Source organism: Bos mutus, chromosome 11, assembly GCF_027580195.1.
Source record: "Bos mutus isolate GX-2022 chromosome 11, NWIPB_WYAK_1.1, whole genome shotgun sequence".
NCBI classification, from domain to species: domain Eukaryota; kingdom Metazoa; phylum Chordata; class Mammalia; order Artiodactyla; family Bovidae; genus Bos; species Bos mutus.
Genome location: NC_091627.1, coordinates 33,983,716 through 34,002,444, shown reverse-complemented (window position 1 = coordinate 34,002,444; position 18,729 = coordinate 33,983,716). Strand labels below are relative to the sequence as shown.

General features: G+C 45.7%; 1 protein-coding gene across 1 annotated transcript in view; it reads right to left on the bottom strand.

Moving 5' to 3' along the window:
* The window catches only part of DPYSL5 (dihydropyrimidinase like 5), an 89,294-nt gene extending 78,543 nt beyond the window's left edge, over positions 1-10,751 (bottom strand). The window contains exon 1 of the mRNA XM_005895707.2: positions 10,588-10,751. The gene's annotated coding sequence lies outside the window, so the exon portion shown is untranslated. The remainder of the gene's footprint in view (positions 1-10,587) is intronic.
* Between the last annotated feature and the right edge of the window lie 7,978 nt (positions 10,752-18,729).

Below are 18,729 nucleotides of genomic sequence, written 5' to 3'. Positions count from 1 at the left end.
TCTACTCCCTCTGCACCAGCCATCATGTTGTCCAGCCTATTCACTTGACAAGCATGTACTTTGACAAGATTGTTATATATCTTTATGTATCTAAAAGCACCTAACTTGAGCATCCAGAGAATACATTAGCTCCACTTACTGAGTACTTACAATGTGACTCCCAGGCTCCCTGTATATTTTCCCCTGAGTCCTCCTCATAAACCTATGATCTTTAAATCACAAGGTAACTGAGGCTTGGGAAGATCAAGTGACTTTGTCTAAGGTCTCTCGTGTCTAGAAAGTAGAGTCGGGATTCAAACTCCATCTCTCTCCCATGTGCAAGCTCCTTCCTGGAAATTGCACTGTTCCTTGCAGGCACTCAGGAAATACGTGAGAGGAAGTTTGAGCCCACCTCCAATAACAGTTCAGTGCAATTTAAGTCCAGTTATTGGGTTTTGAGTAAACCTCTCACTTGCCAGGCTATTCCAACAGTCATTTCTGGGTCCTGGCTATTTGCACTCTACTGGCAGATATTTAGAATTTAACAAAGTATTGGATGCCTATAACAACTGTTTCATCTCTTCTCAACTTGGTGACCATTTGATTTCTTCCACAATGGCCAATTTTTGGTGCTATCTGCTATTTAAAAGATAATACAATTTTATAAAATTTATTAGTAAAATTGGCTTTACTTGGAGTCCTTTGTCTTCCAAATTATTATACAGGTATTGTTTGTAAAATGATTGATTACCTCTACATTGACACAAATTCTTACATTAATCCTACCTTTACACAAATTCTTTGATAAACAACTTGCCAGCTAAGACTAATTAGAAGGTATTCTCTGATCAGGGAATTCTGTGACATGTATTATCCATTTCAAGGAATTAAATGCATTTATGCATTTCTCCCAGAGAAGGCAATGGCAACCCTCTCCAGTACTCTTGCCTGGAAAATCCCATGGACAGAGGAGCCTGGTGAGCTGCAGTCCATGGGGTTGCTAAGAGTCGGACACGACTGAGCGACTTCACTTTCACTTTTCACTTTCATGCACTGGAGAAGGAAATGGCAACCCACTCCAGTGTTCTTGCCTGGAGAATCCCAGGGACGGGGGAGCCTGGTGGGCTGCCGTCTCTGGGGTCGCACAGAGTCGGACACGACTGAAGCGACTTAGCAGCAGCAGCAGCATGCATTTCTCCCCATGTGAAAACTATCCGGTATTATGACTAAAATTGCATCTCCCACACCACTCCCTTTTTTTTTTAAAGGGAATCTTGATTCTCAAAAACGTATTATCAGTTGGGTAATAAAAAATCATGTATGTGATGTTCACAATGATGTAAACCCTACCTAAAAATTTTTAAATCGACCATAATCTAAATATTCATAAGTAAACACTCAAATATAGCACATTTCAATGAAACAGCAGGCAGTCATTAAAAGTTTACATTTCTAAATTAGGCAGAGACACAGAAAAGTTTTTTTCTCATGTCAAATGAAAGAACAAAATACAGTATCCACAATAGTGGATCCATGTTGTGGTTATAACTCTGTAAAAATTATGTTGAGTATATGGATGAGAGTTGGATGAAACAAGCAAACGTTTCACTAGCTGTACCAGCAAAATGATCTATAAGTGGTTTTATAACTGATTAAATATTGGAGGAGTATACATTTTAAAGTGTGAAACTAAGTCCTATATTAAAAGAGATGTGAAAATATCCAAGCGCTTAGGGGACTCAGAGATTAAGCAGTAAATTTATATTTTAAAGCAGTGGATAAATCTGATCTCACTTGCTTGTATGAGGACCAATCAAACATGGCAGGCTACATGGCAAGAGAAAATTCTTTTTTAGGAACAACTTGGGCTGTGAATGAGTGTCATAAGAAAAAAACGGGCAAGCTAGCAGTTCATGACCGCCTTATCACACTCCTTTGGCGGCAAAGGTTTCTTACCACCATCCTCTAATTGTACCTAAACTGCTGCCCTTGATCTGCATTGGCCACATTTATCATTGCCATCTCTCCTGGGCCAACAGTGAAGACTGGCTATGGAGAAGAGATATACCCACAATCTGGAGCCTACTGTTCATGTCTTTGTGCCTTATCTGTATTGTTTTTCAGTAGTTGCAGAGGTTTTTTCCCATTATAATCCTATTGTAAAAATAATGCACATTGGGAACTATATTCAATATTTTGTAATAACCCTTAAAGGAAAAGAATCTAAAAAAGAATATATATGTATATAATATATATATATTTTTTTCAGATAGAGATCTATCTGAATCACTTTACTGTATACCTGAACTAAGACAGCATTGTAAATGAACTATACTTGAATTAAAAAGAGAGAAAAAGTAAATAAATAAGATTAGTGAAAAGTGAAAGTGTTAGTTGCTTAGCGTATCCGACTCTATGCAACCCCATGGACTATAGCCTGCCAGGCTCCTCTGTCCATGAAATTCTCTAGGCAGGAACACTGGAATGGATAGCCATTCCCTTGTCCAGAGGATCTTCCCAACCCAGGAATCGAATTCAGGTCTCCTGCACTGCAGAAAGATTCTTTACCACCTGAGTCACCTGAGAAACCTATTAAATAAGATTAACATCCCCCCCAAATTGTGCAGCTTAAGTCTTTTTTAAAAATCCACAAACACAGGATATATGCTATAATTCTTATTCCCAAATAAGAAATCTGAACTTTCTCCCTGCATACCTAGAGCCTGTGCTCTGCAACGAGAAGCCACCACAATGAGAAGCCTGAGCACAGCAAACAGAGAGTAGCCCCCTCTAGCTTGCCACAACTAGAGAAATAAAGACTCAGCACAGCCAAATAAATAAGATAAATAAATAAATAAAATTAAAAGAAAAACAGAAAAATACAAAAAAATAGTTATAGTTAAAAAAAAAAAAATCTGAACGTTCTGATTCCAAGTTGGTACTTTTTGAAGAATTTTTTTAAGTCACCAAAATCACACAATTCAAAATTGCAATTTGACCCAATATAAGAATAGTTAACAGAATAAAAATTGCTTGTTAATCTTATTCAAATCTGACTGGTCATCTCCCAAATGATCTTTGGACCCACACTGCAACTATAACCTGATTCTCAGCTTTTCCTTAAGAAACAGAAGGAAGTAGCTGTAGCAAGCCCAAGCACAGCCATTAGTTTTAAAATGTTCATTTCAGCTACCTTGGAGTCAGACACAGCCAGAGTTCTATTTTTTACTGAAGAGTAAGAGTTTAAAACCAATCTCTGATCAAGCCACAAAATTATGCCAAGGGCTTCTAAAAATAGTTTAATCACAGCATTGCATGCCTTGGGATTGACTTTTTTAAAAAATTTCACCATTAGTCTTACTATTTGGCATGGTCTACTAAAACATAACATATGCATATCCTTGACCCGAATTCTACTCCTAAATATATAACCAAGAGAAACACGTTTGTTCACCAAAAGATGTGTGCTAGAATAGTCACAATAAACTATTCACAGTAGCATCAAACAAAAACTAGCTGAATACCCACTAACAACATAATGGATAGTAAATTGTGGTACATTTACACAATGGAATGCTATATGGCAATGAAAATGAGCATATGAAATGCAGCAAATGTAACACTGAGCAAAAGAAGCCACTTTTTGAAAGAGTACCCAGTATATGATTCCATCTGTAAAAAGTTCAAAAATAGGCAAAGCTGATCTATGCTGATAGTGGTTAGAGACCCTGGAGGAAGAGTAGTGACTGGGAGGCGACTGAAGGGGGGCTTTGGGGTATGTGCTAGTAGCCTGTTTCTTGATCAGGTGTGGTTTCATGGCTGTGTTCAGTTTGTGAAAATTCAGTAAGCTATACACTTATGACTTGTATATTTTTCTCTATATCTGTTCGGTTCGGTTCAGTTCAGTTGCTCAGTTGTGTCCGACTCTTTGTGACCCCATGGACTGCAGCACTCCAGGTACATATATCTGTTACACTTTACTAAAAAGTTTAAAAAATGAAAATACTTTAAAAATACACGCTCAGCCCCTCAAACTACTATTTTATGTATGTGTGTGGCCCATATATTCGGCAACATGCCAAACTTAAAACATTCTGAGTAACTTCCTTAAAGTTAAGTTTCACATCTGTTGAAAAAGAGCGGTAAAGGAACAAAAAAGCAGTAAAGGAAAAAATTGGAGACTACATGTGAATTTCATAACAGAATGAATGTATTGATCCACAAAGACATAAATCTGGTTAAAGTGCTAAAAATGAGAAAGGAGGCGACTTCTCCATCAATAGTGGGTCACGCTCTGGGGGATGACAAAGGGAAGGAGAGGACCAGACAAAGGCAGGGAGAATAAAGCCCAAAGGCCTGAGAAACTGGAGGGAGCCCCTGGTGAATCTGAAATCAACAAAGGGAATGCCTGTCAGGGGACACCAAACGGACACAGAGGTAGTGTGACTGGGTCCTGGCACTGCTACTGTGTACAAGACACTTTCACGAGGAGTGGAGACAGTGACAGACCCCAAAATCTTTGCTGAGCCAATGACAATGGACAGCTGTTGGGAGGTAAAGAGTGACACAATACCTAATTCAGAATGCAGATCTTCTCCTGTTGTTTGGTTCTGTTTTTTGGCCGGTCCTGAATGCAGGATCTTAGTTCCCCAACTGAGGATTGAACCTGTGCCTGCTGCTGGTGCCTTCTGCTGGGGAAGTGAGTCTTATCCCCTGGACTGCCAGGGAAGTACCACTCTTGCCTTGATTCAAGAGAATCTAGAATCTAGTCATTTGTAAAATCTCAAACTCACGAGTCAAATGAAATATTATCTATTAAATGCTTGCTGTGAGCAACAATTTGTGCTAGAAGCTACATGGATGAAAAAGAGAGATCCAAATTGCATTTTCAACACGGTAAGGAGCAGCATTTTGTAGTGGGATACATAGGCCATTGCTAATTCTTTAGTTTATTGCAAATAAGGCTCTTAGCTTGGGGTAGTGTTTAAAAAAGCATGGACCCTGTGATAGTTTTTTTTATGTGTGTGTCACCTTGGCTAGGCTACAGTAGTCATTCAGTCAAACATACATCTATATGTGTTGCTGGGAAGGTATTTTATAGGTATGGTTATGCCAGTTGACTTTAAGATTTTCCCCAATAATGTAGGTGAGCCTCATACAATGTAGTCGAATGTAGCTGAAGGACCTTAAGAGAAAAATCAAGGTTGCGCAAGAAGAGGAAGCAATTTTGCTTTAAGACTAACCAGTATGGGGTCCTTGCAACATCAGCTCCCACCTGAAAGCTTCCAGCCCACTGGCCTGCCCTACATACATCAGACTTGCCAGCCCCCACAGTCTCATAAGCCAATCCTTATTGGTTCTGTTTCTCTGGAGAACCCTGACTCATATAGACTCTGAGCAGAGTCCTTGGGTGCAAAGCTTTTCTCTGTCTCTTCTCATTTGCTTCATCTGTAAAATGGGGATAGCAACAGTACTGTACTCAACTCACAGGAACTAGAACAACCCCTAGCACAGAGCAAGTACTTTGAAAGTTTTTGTTAAACAGGTAATTCTGTGCTGCTAAGTTTATTTCTTAGTCAGAAAACTTGAGATATTTTTATTCCCAACAATTTGCCATCAACCAAACATGATCACTCTTTCCCACACCAACAACAGAACAGTCTCAGAACAGCCGTCTCAACCAGTTACGGATGCCTGATGTTCTTTAGATGATGTAGGAGCAGGAGCAGTTGCCAAGCCAACTCTATACACAGGGAAGTTTTGGCAAAGCTGGGTCAGAGCAGTTCTGGAACATTCTTAACTCTGCAAGTCCTCAGCTGCTCAAAACAGCTGTGTTTAAGGAGGCTGACAGTCAACACAGAGCTATTCCTACTATTTACAGAGTGGGACCTTCAGAACAGAGTCCTAATCTTTCTTTCTATTCCCACTATTGATAACCCTATAGCAGCTTACCCTGACCTCTGGGGATGAAAGAGTAAACAGGGAATCAAAGTGTTTTTAGGGGCACACATTCTGGGGTGAGAGTATGATGATGGTGCTGATGGTGATAACTGACATTTATTGAGCACTTACTAGGGGCCAGACTCTGTTCTCAGGCTATACATATACATATGTTAACTCATATAAACCTCACTGAACAAATGAAGAAACTGAGTCCTTAAGAGAAAAATTAGTCGTTGAAGGATGGACAGACAGCAAGTGTAGGTCGGGGCTGGGACTCAACTTCCAGCTTTCTGGCTCAGAGCCAGGCTCTCCTTCCTGTGTACATTGCTTCTGAGTCTGGATTGTAAGGAGGGAGTCCATGTGGAGGAGGCAAAGGAACAGCATAGAACTGGGCTGTGATTGATGGGAGGGTGTGAGAGGGTCAGGGGATGCTATGGTTAAGTCCATTTATTTTAGATGGAAGAAATTTCTAAGACTGAAATAGAACAAACCATATACAATATTGTTTCATGCAACTCTTTTAAGTATATAATGTGTCTGCTTTAAAGAGTCATACCATAGTATTTGCACCTTTCATTTTCATATAAAAATTTAAGACAAAGTGATCTTGAAATTATTTATTTGTTCACTAGCAATACAAGAAAATCAATTACCTTCTTACTTGTTTACTCTCATTTGATTTCATTTTATACCAACTTCTCCTTACAGGTTTTCACACTGACAAAGGTTTCCTGTATTATTGTTCTTCTCTAGGTGACTGTCAACTAAGTCTTTAGAAAACTTTTCTGCAATATTTTCTTATAGCTCAGAAATCAAAAATGTGTGAACAGGATTATATTCTATCAGAATTTGGTTAGTTTTGACACCAGAAAGATAGACTGGATCTTACATGCTTTTTTCTAATAGTACCAACTTCCCTGGCTCTCAATATTAAACTAAATTCTGATTTACTCCAGAAATTTATCCACAGTTGTGATGGCCTTTGGCTTACAGTTCCATTCCCTGAAGCTGAATTTTTGTCAAAGGAGCTATTATCAAAGAGGAGAATTCTCAGCTATCCATGGCAGAAAGACAGTTAGGCAGATGAAGCCTAACCAAGTCCTCAAACCTGATTTTGGCCCATTGTACACACTTGCCTTGCTGGGTAACTGCTTCCCGTGGTGGAAACATGCAATGTATTTCAAATACTATTACCCTGACTTAAATCTGAAGAGGCTATGTTGAAAAAGGCCAAGTGTTCATGTCCCACAAACATCTTTTGTATACCTAGCTGAGGTTTCCAAAGTCAGGGAGATGGGAGTTAAGAATGGCACTCTGTGGACTTCTCTGGTGGTCCAGTGGTTAAGACTCCATGCTTCCGCTGCAGGAGGTGCTGGTTCGGCCCCTGGTCAGGATACTAAGATCTCACATGCTGCCCATGTGGGCACTCTAGAATTCTAGGGACATAAAGTCCTTTTCTACGGCCACCTGCCTCTCCTGTCTGTCTCCCAGGCATTTTCACAGGGCAGGTAGGAGGATACTGCTTTCTATCTTCCCTGCAGAAATGGGCTGGTCATACTAATATTCCTTATCTATGAACTGACTCCCCATGAGGAAAAAATTGGATTGGATGTTCACACAGTGCTCTAAAATAATAGGATTACACCCTTAAGTCCATAAAGTTCTTTCAAGAAGAATAAACCAACAAAATATGTCTCATTGGGAGTTTTTTTCATAAGAAAAAAACCTTTAGTACCAGATTCTGGGTGTTCTAATATAGAGATTCTTGGTTTTCACCTACTCTGGGCCCCTCTGTCCATGGAATTCTCTTGGCAAGAATACTGGAGTGAGTAGCCATTCTCTTCTCCAGGGGATGTTCCCGACCCAGGAATTGAACCCCGGTCTCCCACATTGCAGACAGATTGTTTACTGTTTGAGACACCAGGGATCCAATATAGAGATTCCTGGTTTTCACTTACTCTGGAGATAGATAGGTCTATTATTTTAGTTAAACACATCCAATGAACAACATTCCAGCTAGTCCTTTGTAAATACCGAGAGGCACCTCTGCAAAGCATCGTCATTTAATAAAAGTATCAGGACATAGCCTACTGTTGCTACTGCTGGGTATAGCCCAGGTAGGAAGAATTCACATTGGCAGCTACCATATGTGCTGGGCAATAGGTGACAGTCACATCACAGTCCCTCACCTTATACATCAATCCGAGTAAAATCTTGAGGTTTCAAAGCCAGGTTATGAGAGCCCAAAGGCTCATCAGTCAACTCCAGGCCAAATATGTCACAGCGATTTTTCTTATGATGGTCTGCTTGTCATTGAGCCAAGCTTCTTCCTTCACTTTTGGAATAAAAATGCTTCTGTCTTGTTTTTTGTTTGTTTTGTCTTTTTAAAATGAATGACCATTTAAAAGTATAAGTCTGTGCTAAAGAGTCAGCTTTAATATCAACTAAACAATCATCAAAGAAAATCTGTAAAACTGAATGTTGGTTTCTGGCTGTCATCTCACATGTTAAGACGCTGCTAGCCTGGTGTGAAAGATGCTTAGACAGCAAGCAAGACTGAATGCAAGGAAAGCTCTGTTGAGCTCCTTTTTGTGTTTCCATTTCTGTCCATCTGCTTTCCCATGGGCAAGGAGACGCCTCCTATCACAGAGTCGTCCCTCTCTTAGGTCAGCAGACACTACAAGTGAAATCTGCAAAGGATGGATACACTGGCTTGGGTGTGGTCACCGGCAAAGGGGAAGCACTGGTCCCCTAGCTGCCGGCTTTAAGGCCAGGAGCTGCACCCGTAGCGGGTAATCTCCACGACTGCTTCTCTTCCATTTTATCACAAACCGCACCAGCCCTGATTGCTCCCTCTAAGAACGCACAGCACACGCGTCCGCCTCGTCAGACAAAGCCGGCTACTCAGGGAGCCCGCTCAGCACCGAGGCGACCTCCACAGGTCTTCCCCCACCCCGACCGTCTCGGTGGTTGGTCAGCAGCAAGGGGCAGGGGGCGGCGCCGCAGCCAGAAGGTACCAAAGCCAGGGGCGGCGTCTGTCTGCGGGTCCCACAGTCTGGGGGGCGGAGATGCGCGACTCACATCAGAGAATTACCAGTGGGGTTTGTTGCCCTAACACAAACCCCAAGAGAAGAGCACGTGCCCTTTGATTTCTCCGGGAGTGTTTTCTGCACTAGAAAACTGCACACTCGAATTCTAGGGGTGCCCTAGCTCCTGGTGCGGAGGACACCAGTGCCGGCTATTGTTCTCCGGGTCTCCCGGGCGGGAGGCGGCCCCCATTTCGCCTCCCTGGCATCACCTGCCGCTGGACCAAGCCTTTCAGCTCTGCGAAGAAAAGGGTGTGCCTGTGGCGCTGCGGATTATCACAAAACCCTAAACGAGTCCCTAAGAGCTGGTGTCAAGCCGGGAGACAAAGCTCCTCGCAGGGACATCCGGCTCGGTCCCCGATCCGCCATCCCGAGTCCGTCGCCGGGTCCAAGAGCCACGCCCAGCCAGCCACAGGACCGCCGGGTCCCTGGCGGGGCTGAGGGTCTTCTGGCCCGAGACCCGCCTCCCCCCACCCCCCAGCTGCCTGCCCCTCCCTTCCCCGGAGACCTGCCTCCCCAGGGAGAGCCCTCCCTCTCTTCGCGTGGGTCTCCTCCTCCCCAGCGTCTACTCTTCTCTAACCCAGGCAGTCTCCACCCTCCCACATCCCTCCTCCCCTCCACATTCTTCATCAGCCCCAGCCTCGCCTCGCGCCACCTGCTCCGAGCTCCGACCCTCCCGGCTCAGACCCTTCTCTTTCCTCAAACCTGTCTCCAGTTCCCCCTCCTCCCACCCATCCCTATGTTCCATCCTTTCGCATCTTTGCTCAAACGGAGGCCTTGCCTCCGCCTCTCTCCATCTCAGCTCCTCTCCAACTCTGCCTCCTGCCTCCTCCCCCGGCCTGGGGCGTCGCCCGCCAAGATCGATGCCCCCGGGAGGGCTCCCGCGCTGGGCTCGGGCGAAGGGATCAGCTTGGCGCCCGCTCTGGGCTGGGCAGCGAAAAGCGGCCTTTGTGGTTCAGACAGGTGCCTCCAGAGGCGGCCGGCGAATAGTCCACCCGTTAGCCGGACGTGGACGGGCCGCTGGGTCCGGTCCAGGCTGGGCAAACTCCAACCCGGAGGCGAGAGGGACAGAGGGTGTGTGTGTATGCTGGGGGCGTAGCGGGGAGTGGGGGCGGGCGGTGATCCGTGCGGGTAAAGGACGGCGCCGATTTAAGGTACCGGGCAGGACGGGCCCACGGCCAGAGAAGCCCCCGCCCAGCCCTCCAGCCATTCACTGCACCTCGACGAGGCTGGCTGTCTACTATGTCCTAGGAGCGAACCCCTTCCACCAAGCCAGCCTCCTCACCCCAGTTCTTTGCAATCCCACGAGCATCTATTAAACGCCTACTATGAATAAGGTACCGCTCGGCGCTCCTGGAGCTCTGTGGGCTTACAAAGAGGAACCGATTCGGGTCCCAGTTTAGCCCGAAAAGGCTGCCCCGAATTCCAAACCACACCTCCCGCCGCGTTCCCACCAGCCGGTTCCCTAGGCGCACTCCGACCCCGGCCCTATTGTGCTCCTCCCAGAGAAACAGACTGTGTGAGACGGACGTCCCAGGCCGGGGAGAATAAGCCCACCGCCCGCCCTGCCATCACCCACTCCTCCGGGATGCCGCGGCTGCGGGGTTCTGTCGGTGGGTGGGTTCTCCTCCTGTCTCGCCGCGGCGCCGGCGCTGCGGGTGCTCAGGGCGGCGCGGCTGCACGCGCGCTCGCTCGATCGCCGCCTTGGCGCGCGGGGGCTCCGAAGTCCGAAGCCGCGAGCGGGGGAGGGGACTTGGGTGGGGGCTGGAGGAGGCCTCCGCCAATCACTGGAGCGACAGCTCCTCCCCAGCGCTCCCCACCTCGCGCTAGCAGGTTAGGGGGAGGCGGGGACCGGCGGCGCCCTGCATCCTCGGCGGCGCGCGCGGCCACCGCCTGGGGACTACAACTCCCGACAGGCCCTGCCGAGGGGCCAGGGTCCGAGAGGGGACGAAGGGCGCGGCTCGAGAACCAGCCGACCCCCGGGCGCCCTTGTCCGCGTTCCTTCGGATTTCCATGGTGACTCAATACACTTCACAAAGCCCGCGCTCTTGGACGCGCTGATGCACAGGTCCCCTGGGACGGCTACTGCGTCCCCTCCCCCCGCAGGACCCCACCCGAGAGGCTGGAACAATGTCCTCGTCGCCTCTCCCCGGCTGCTGGCTGCTGCCGGGCCTGCCCTTCTCTGCAGGCCGGGCTAAGGCCGCCTGATTACCGCCAAGATCCAATCCTACCCTGGGCGCCCGGCGGAATTGTAGGATAGAGAGGGCGGGATGTAGTTATAGGAAGATGTTCCCATGTACAACGTGATCTGCCACGCGGGGCCACCTCAGTTCTCATCTGTCCCTTCTGGGGCCTCGAACCTGGAGTTCATGCTATCGGCTACCGCTTCTCCATTCAGGGCTCTCAGGTCCAAGCTGCCCGTCGAGTTTCTGAAACCTCCTATCAGGGCATGGTGAAGCCTTTGGAAATGTTTTGTAACTCAATTTACCTTCGCTTCACCCTTTTTCTTCAACTTTTGCATACACACATAATCTAACAAAATCACAAGTCTAAAAAGGGGAGGATCACCAGGCCTTTACCTCCTTCCAAATAGCCTCTCAACTCTTTACCAGTTATCTATTCTTTCCTGTAGTTGTAATAATAGCTTAGATACAGTTCAGTAATTTGCCTGTTTTCACTTAATGCGTTACTATTGATAAGTGTTAAAATGCAGCATTGAGTCCTCATTCCAACCCCGGGGAACCCCAAGGGGCTGCTGCAGAAGCACCTCCCCAGCAGGGCCCCTGGGAAGTGGTGAAGATGAGGGAGTTCCCTGACTGTAGCTGCACAACCATGGCCCCAAGAGAGGTTTCTCCCGGCAGGATATTTTCAAACAAAACTGTACTTCATTACACCAGAAGGCCTTCCCACCGACCACCACACCCCAACCCCCTCTCAGCAAAATCTGAGGGTGCCTGGCCTCCAGAGAGCCCATTGAAGTGAGGTCTCCTTGGGTCACTTGCTCTGTACTCCTTTGCTGTAGGCTCAGAGCTTGCAGCCCACCAGGCTGGCAATTGGACCTCACTTCTGGATTACCACCACAGAGCCTCCACTTCTCCTGGGAGGAAAGTTTTCTTTTCCACTCCCTCTCACATCCTGAGCTTATTTATGCAGGGAGACCAACTTCCATCCCCCACCCCCGGCCCCCATTAAGCATTGTTAGTTGTTCAGTCTCCAAGTCATGTCCAACCATTTGCGACTCCATGGACTGCAGCACATCAGGCTTCCTGGACTATCACTATCTCCTGGGGTTTCCAAAATCTCATGTTCATTGTGTAGGTGATACCATCCAACCATCTTATCCTCTGTCACCCCCCTTCTCCTCTTGCCCTTAATCTTTCCCAGCATCAGGGTATTTTCCAATGAGTCGGCTCTTCGTATCAGGTGGCCAAAGTATTGGAACTTCAGCTGACGACCTCAAAGCATTTCTAACCCAGACGAGGAGGATGGAATGTGCTTGTGAAAACATGGAGCAAATGGCTCCTCCTTCCGCCACTGCTCCAGCTTGTGGAAGTACCAAGGGATTCCTCTAGGCTGGCCAACTTCTGCTGCTGTCCCAGGGATTTGGGTAAAATGGGTTGAACTTGAGGGAGGTGGAGTGGAGCCGGCTCAGGGCAGCGGGGTCCACTTGGACGGTCCACTTGCACGGTCCAGGCTGCACTTTTTGCCTAAGGAGGAGGGAGCCCTCTAGTGGCAGTAAACTTTCTCTGCAGCATTTAATAGACTTCACGTTTGGACTTCACCTTCTTTGCTGTCTTGGGTGGGCCTGCCTCCCCAGGTCAGAAAAGAGCTGCCTAGAAGTTATTTGTTGGCCTGGGGCATTGCTGAAAGTCACATCCAAACATGAGGTTGTAAATGGTCCCAGTAGTTGATTTTAGTTTTATGTATTTTTAACTTAGGCTCTATCTCTTGGAAAGTAGAAGGAAAACAGGACTTGGGGTTCACAGATTTCTAGGTTGGAATCTTTGCTCTACTTTCTGGATACTTGACTTTGAGAGGGTTACTTGGTCCATCTGAACCTTAGCTCCCCAGAGTGTGGGGACCATGTGTGTGTGCTAAATCGCTTCAGTCGTGTCTGACTCTGTGTGACCCTATAGACTGCACCCCGCCAGGTTCCTCTGTCCATGGGATTCTCCAGGCAAGAAAACTGGAGTGGGTTGCCATGTCTTTTCCAGAGCATCTTCCCGACGCAGGGGTAGAACGTGCATCTTTTAACGTCTCTGCTTTGTCAGGGGGGTTCTTGACTGATCAGCCACCTGGGAAGCCGAGTGTGGGGACCATAATACATTTTTTTAACCTTGCTGTAATAATTACATGAGGAAATGCATATAAAAGGCATAGTACACTACCTAACATATAGCATACACTCAACAAATGTAGCTATTATTGTTCATTTATTTAACAATAAGTGGTTATTGAACACTGTGCTACCGTTATAACAGCCATGAAAGGAAGTATGTTGTGACTTTTATTGTAAAGCTCCCATGACCAGCTTAGGTGAAGTGGAATGGCAATTCAGGCAAGAGAAAAATCAGTTCTGAACAGATCATCAGCTGGATTTGGATGTCACCTGGATATTGACTTGCTGAATTCTTCTAAGCAGAGGTCTGAGATTCCAGGATGAAGGAGTAAAAGTTTGTGGGTAGTGAAGCTGAGGGGAAGACAGCTGAGGATTCCATCATGGCTTAAAAGTCAAGTTCGTGGATGGAGGTAGGAAGAGAGGGGAATGGTAAGGTAGGCTGGAGTCAGGGCCTTCACAAAACTCAGGACCACTGGCTTTTATGAGAAAATGTGTTAGGGGTTCCAAATTGCCTTAACAGCAAGTTTTTTCTTTTTCCAAGAGTTTTTTGTTTATTTTTCTAAGTTGTTTTTTTTTTTTTTAATGTCAACCTTTTCTAAAGTCTTTATTGAATTTGTTGCAATGTTGTTTCTGTTTTATGTCCTGGTTTTTTGGCCTTGAGGCATGTGGGATCTTAGCTTCCCAACCAGGGATCGAACCAACACACCACCCCCACCCCTCCCCACCACGTGGCACCAGAAGGCAAAGTCTTAACCACTCAACCACCAGGGAAGTCTCCTATAGCAATATTCTGAATAATTGGCATGGAAAAGACTAAAAAGGGAGGGAGGAAAGACTAGTAGGTGTTATTTGTTTGGTTTTTAAATGTTTATTTGTTTGGCTGCACTGGGTCTTAGTTGCCACATTTGGGATCTTTAGTTGCAGCAAGTGAACGCTCAGTTGCTGTATATGAGGTCTATTTCCCTGACCAGGGATTAAACCCGGGCCCCCTGCATTGGGAGCTCAGAGTCTTAGCCACTGGATCACCAGGGAAGTCTCTAGGTAGGTGTTTTTAGAACACATGTGAGCCTTTCCACCACCCCACATATGGCAGTAGCACTGCTCATTTCTTGCAGACGAGGAGATCTGCATCCCGAGACTCAGAGCAGCAGAACCATGTTATTCCGGGCCCCATCTGCCTGATGCAAAGCTGAGCTCTTCCTGCTCCAGCCTGCCCTCCTCTACAGAAGGTGACAGACTGTAGTGACTATGAATGAGTGACTCTCAAGGGAAGCCGAGACAAGTCACTGGCGCCCAGAGATTCCTCCTACAGTTTCACCTGTTCCTCCTCAAGGTACCCTCTGAGAAAGGTGTTCTCCAGCATCCCTGAGGACCTTCGTGCTAAATTTCTTCCTCTGCTTTCTCTTTCCACCTCTTCCCTCGGCTCATATTCCACGATAACCTACTCTGGAGAACTCATTAGCTGTTAAAAAAAAGAATTGTGAGCCAGCAGTCAAAGTTCTATATTCAGGTCAGCACCACTGGGCAGGGGCCAAAAAGGCATCAGAAAGATGGACAAATGGACATTGCGAGAAAACAAAGGAAGCATGAAGAAGATCAGATAAACAAACAGGAACAGAGGAGAGTGAGACTGGAAGTTTCAGGCCCCAGAGCTGTGGCCACCCAGCCTGACACAGAGTCAGGGGAGAGGAGACCTGGGGAGGCTGGGGGTGGTGGTGCTTGAGCTGAAAACAGCAAAGTAAATTCCTGTGGCTTATCACTACCCTTGAAATGCTGATGAGCTCTTCAAAAATTTAAATCTTTCCTTCTGACCTTGGAAACCTTTTATTTTATTTTATTTTTTAATAATTAATTAATTTTTAATTGGAGGATGATTGCTTTACAATATCGTGTTGATTTCTGCCATATATCAACATGAATCGCCATGGGTATATGTATGTCCCTTCCCTCTTGAACCTCCTTCCCACCTCCCACCCCCTCCCACTCCTCTCCCTTTATTTTTAAATTTCAAAGTTTAGTTTTGAAATGAAAGCTTGTCTTCTCTTGGAAACTGAATGATCGTAAACCACCCTAAAGAAGGGATCATTGGATGCTTCCAAATGCCCTGACCCCATTGTGGAAATCTACAGTTTTAAATTTGTATTTGTTTCACACTCATATGAAGATTCTTCAAGCCAGAAGGAACCTAGAAATTTCATAGTCTCACAATACCAACATTATACCGATAAGGATAAAGGGGCTTTGTTTTAAGCCATTTTCTCCCTTAAAATTCAATCTAACTATTAGCAAGATTAATAGGACAAGAAACACAACTTAAATATATACAAACACCTTCAGAGAACAAAAGCGTTACTCTGAGAGTCAGATCTTTAATCATCTTTTTGTTCCCCACCTGTCACCCTCCACAACGCAATACATTATTAACCCTTGACCAGAGCTGAGGAGCTGAGAATATTGGAAAGAATCCCCTCACTCTAGCCACCAAGATGGAGTTGGATTTTCATTTGTCAAATGAGTCCAAAGAAATATCAATACAACAGTTAAAACAAACCAACCACCCATTACTGCCTTCATCTGATTTTTTTCTGGTACTCCTTTATGAAACCAGCCCTTCTGTTGAGCTATTTTCCCCTCTATAGTTGCATTAATCAAAACCTTTCTCAATAGGAATTAAAGCAAATATTTATCTAGCCTTTCCTGCATATTTTATGTAAATATTTTAATCCCTTTAAGAGAAAGATATTGATACCCACTTTATGGAGGAGGGAAGAAAGTGAAAGTCACTCAGTCAACTCTTTGGGACCCCATGGACTATACAGTTCATGGAATTTTCCAGGCCAGAGTACTGGAGTGGGTAGCCTTTCCCTTCTCCAGGGTATCTTCCCAACCCAGGGATCAAACCAGGTCTCCTGCATTGCGGGCGAATTCTTTGCCCACTTGTGGAAGTGGGAAGGGAAGTGGAAGTGGGAAGCCCATTTGTGGAAGGAAAGAGGGAAACAGGATCTCAAAGGCGAGGAACTCACCCAGAGTCCAACAGCTCAAAGGGGCGGAGCTGAGATCAAGATCCAGGTCTGACTACAGGATCCCACACTGCTTTGTTATTGAACATTATTCTGTTCACACTTGCCCTTTTCTCAAACCTACAATGGTGATTTAGGTTCACACTGTAATATTCAGGGTGGCAGTCATCCCACCCAGCTTAGAGACTTTGTTGAATTTGATTAGTTTGCCTCTCCACTTTCAGAAGAGCCCCGATGGAGGCTCTGTAAGGTACTAGGGAGCCAGGTGTCCCGCTTTTCAATCTTACAGTGTCCTGGAGCATGTAGAAGGACTTGGTCTGTGTGGCCAGTAGGTCAAATGCCTGGGTGACCCAGAATGAGCCTCTTCCCTCAGCTGAAACTCTGCTTTCCAACTGTTCAATTCAGTTCAGTCGCTCAGTCGTGTCCAACTCTTTGCGACCCCATGGACTACAGCATGCCAGGCCTCCCTGTCCATCACCAACTCCCGGATTTTACTCAAACTCATGTCCGTTGAGTTGGTGATGCCATTCAACCATCTCATCCTCTGTTGTCCCCTTCTCCTCCCGCCTTCAATTTCATTAACTGTAGGGCAGTGATTATCCACTCTGTTATTGTGAGGGTCAAAAGAGGCAGAATGAAGGCCCAGACTTTGGAAGGGAGGGGCACTTTTTGGACACCTGCCTGAATCATTCACTTAGCCATGAGATCAAGTGATGCTGCATCTCCAAGTCTCAGTATCCTTCGCTGCACAAGGAGGACAGTTCAGGGCCTAGCCATAGGGTGCTTGTCGGGAGCAAGTGCAATAATGTACAAGGTGTCATGGATTATGCATTGTGTTTAGTGTTCATTCGATGGCTTATAATTAACAGGTGAAAAATTAACTGTGTAATCAGATCAGATCAGATCAGTTGCTCAGTCATGTCCGACTCTTTGAGACCCCATGAATCGCAGCATGCCAGGCCTCCCTGTCCATTACCAACTCCCGGAGTTCACTGAGACTCACGTCCATCGAGTCAGCGATGCCATCCAGCCATCTCATCCTCTGTCATCCCCTTCTCCTCCTGCCCCCAATCCCTCCCAGCATCAGAGTCTTTTCCAATGAGTCAACTCTTCACATCAGGTGGCCAAAGTACCGGAGTTTCAGCTTTAGCATCATTCCTTCCAAAGAAATCCCAGGGCTGATCTCCTTCAGAATGGACTGGTTGGATCTCCTTGCAGTCCAAGGGACTCTCAAGAGTCTTCTCCAACACCACAGTTCAAAAGCATCAATTCTTCGGCGCTCAGCCTTCTTCACAGTCCAACTCTCACATCCATACATGACCATAGGAAAAACCATAGCCTTGACTAGACGAACCTTTGTTGGCAAAGTAATGTCTCTGCTTTTGAATATGCTATCTAGGTTGGTCATAACTTTCCTTCCAAGGAGTAAGTGTCTTTTAATTTCATGGCTGCAGTCACCATCTGTAGTGATTTTGGAGCCCAGAAAAATAAAGTCTGACACTGTTTCCACTGTTTGCCCATCTATTTCCCATGAAGTGGTGGGACCGGATGCCATGATCTTCGTTTTCTGAATGTTGAGCTTTAAGCCAAGTTTTTCACTCTCCACTTTCACTTTCATCAAGAGGCTTTTGAGTTCCTCTTCACTTTCTGCCATAAGGGTGGTGTCATCTGCGTATCTGAGGTTATTGACATTTCTCCCGGCAATCTTGATTCCAGCTTGTGTTTCTTCTAGTCCAGCGTTTCTCATGATGTACTCTGCATAGAAGTTAAATAAACAGGGTGACAATATACAGCCTTGATGTACTCCTTTTCCTATTTGGAACCAGTCTGTTGTTCCATGTCCAGTTCTAACTGTTGCTTCCTGACCTGCATACAAATTTCTCAAGAGGCAGATCAGGTGGTCTGGTATTCCCATCTCTTTCAGAATTTTCCACAGTTTATTGTGATCCACACAGTCAAATGCTTTGGCATAGTCAATAAAGCAGAAATAGATGTTTTTCTAGAAGTCTCTTGCTTTTTCTATGATCCAGCGGATGTTGGCAATTTGATCTCTGGTTCCTCTGCCTTTTCTAAAACCAGCTTGAACATCAGGAAGTTCACGGTTCACATATTGCTGAAGCCTGGCTTGGAGAATTTTGAGCATTACTTTACTAGCGTGTGAGATGAGTGCAATTGTGCGGTAGTTTGAGCATTCTTTGGCATTGCCTTTCTTTGGGATTGGAATGAAAACTGACCTTTTCCAGTCCTGTGGCCACTGCTGAGTTTTCCAAATTTGCTGGCATATTGAGTGCAGCACTTTCACAGCATCATCTTTCAGGATTTGAAATAGCTCCACTGGAATTCCATCACCTCCACTAGCTTT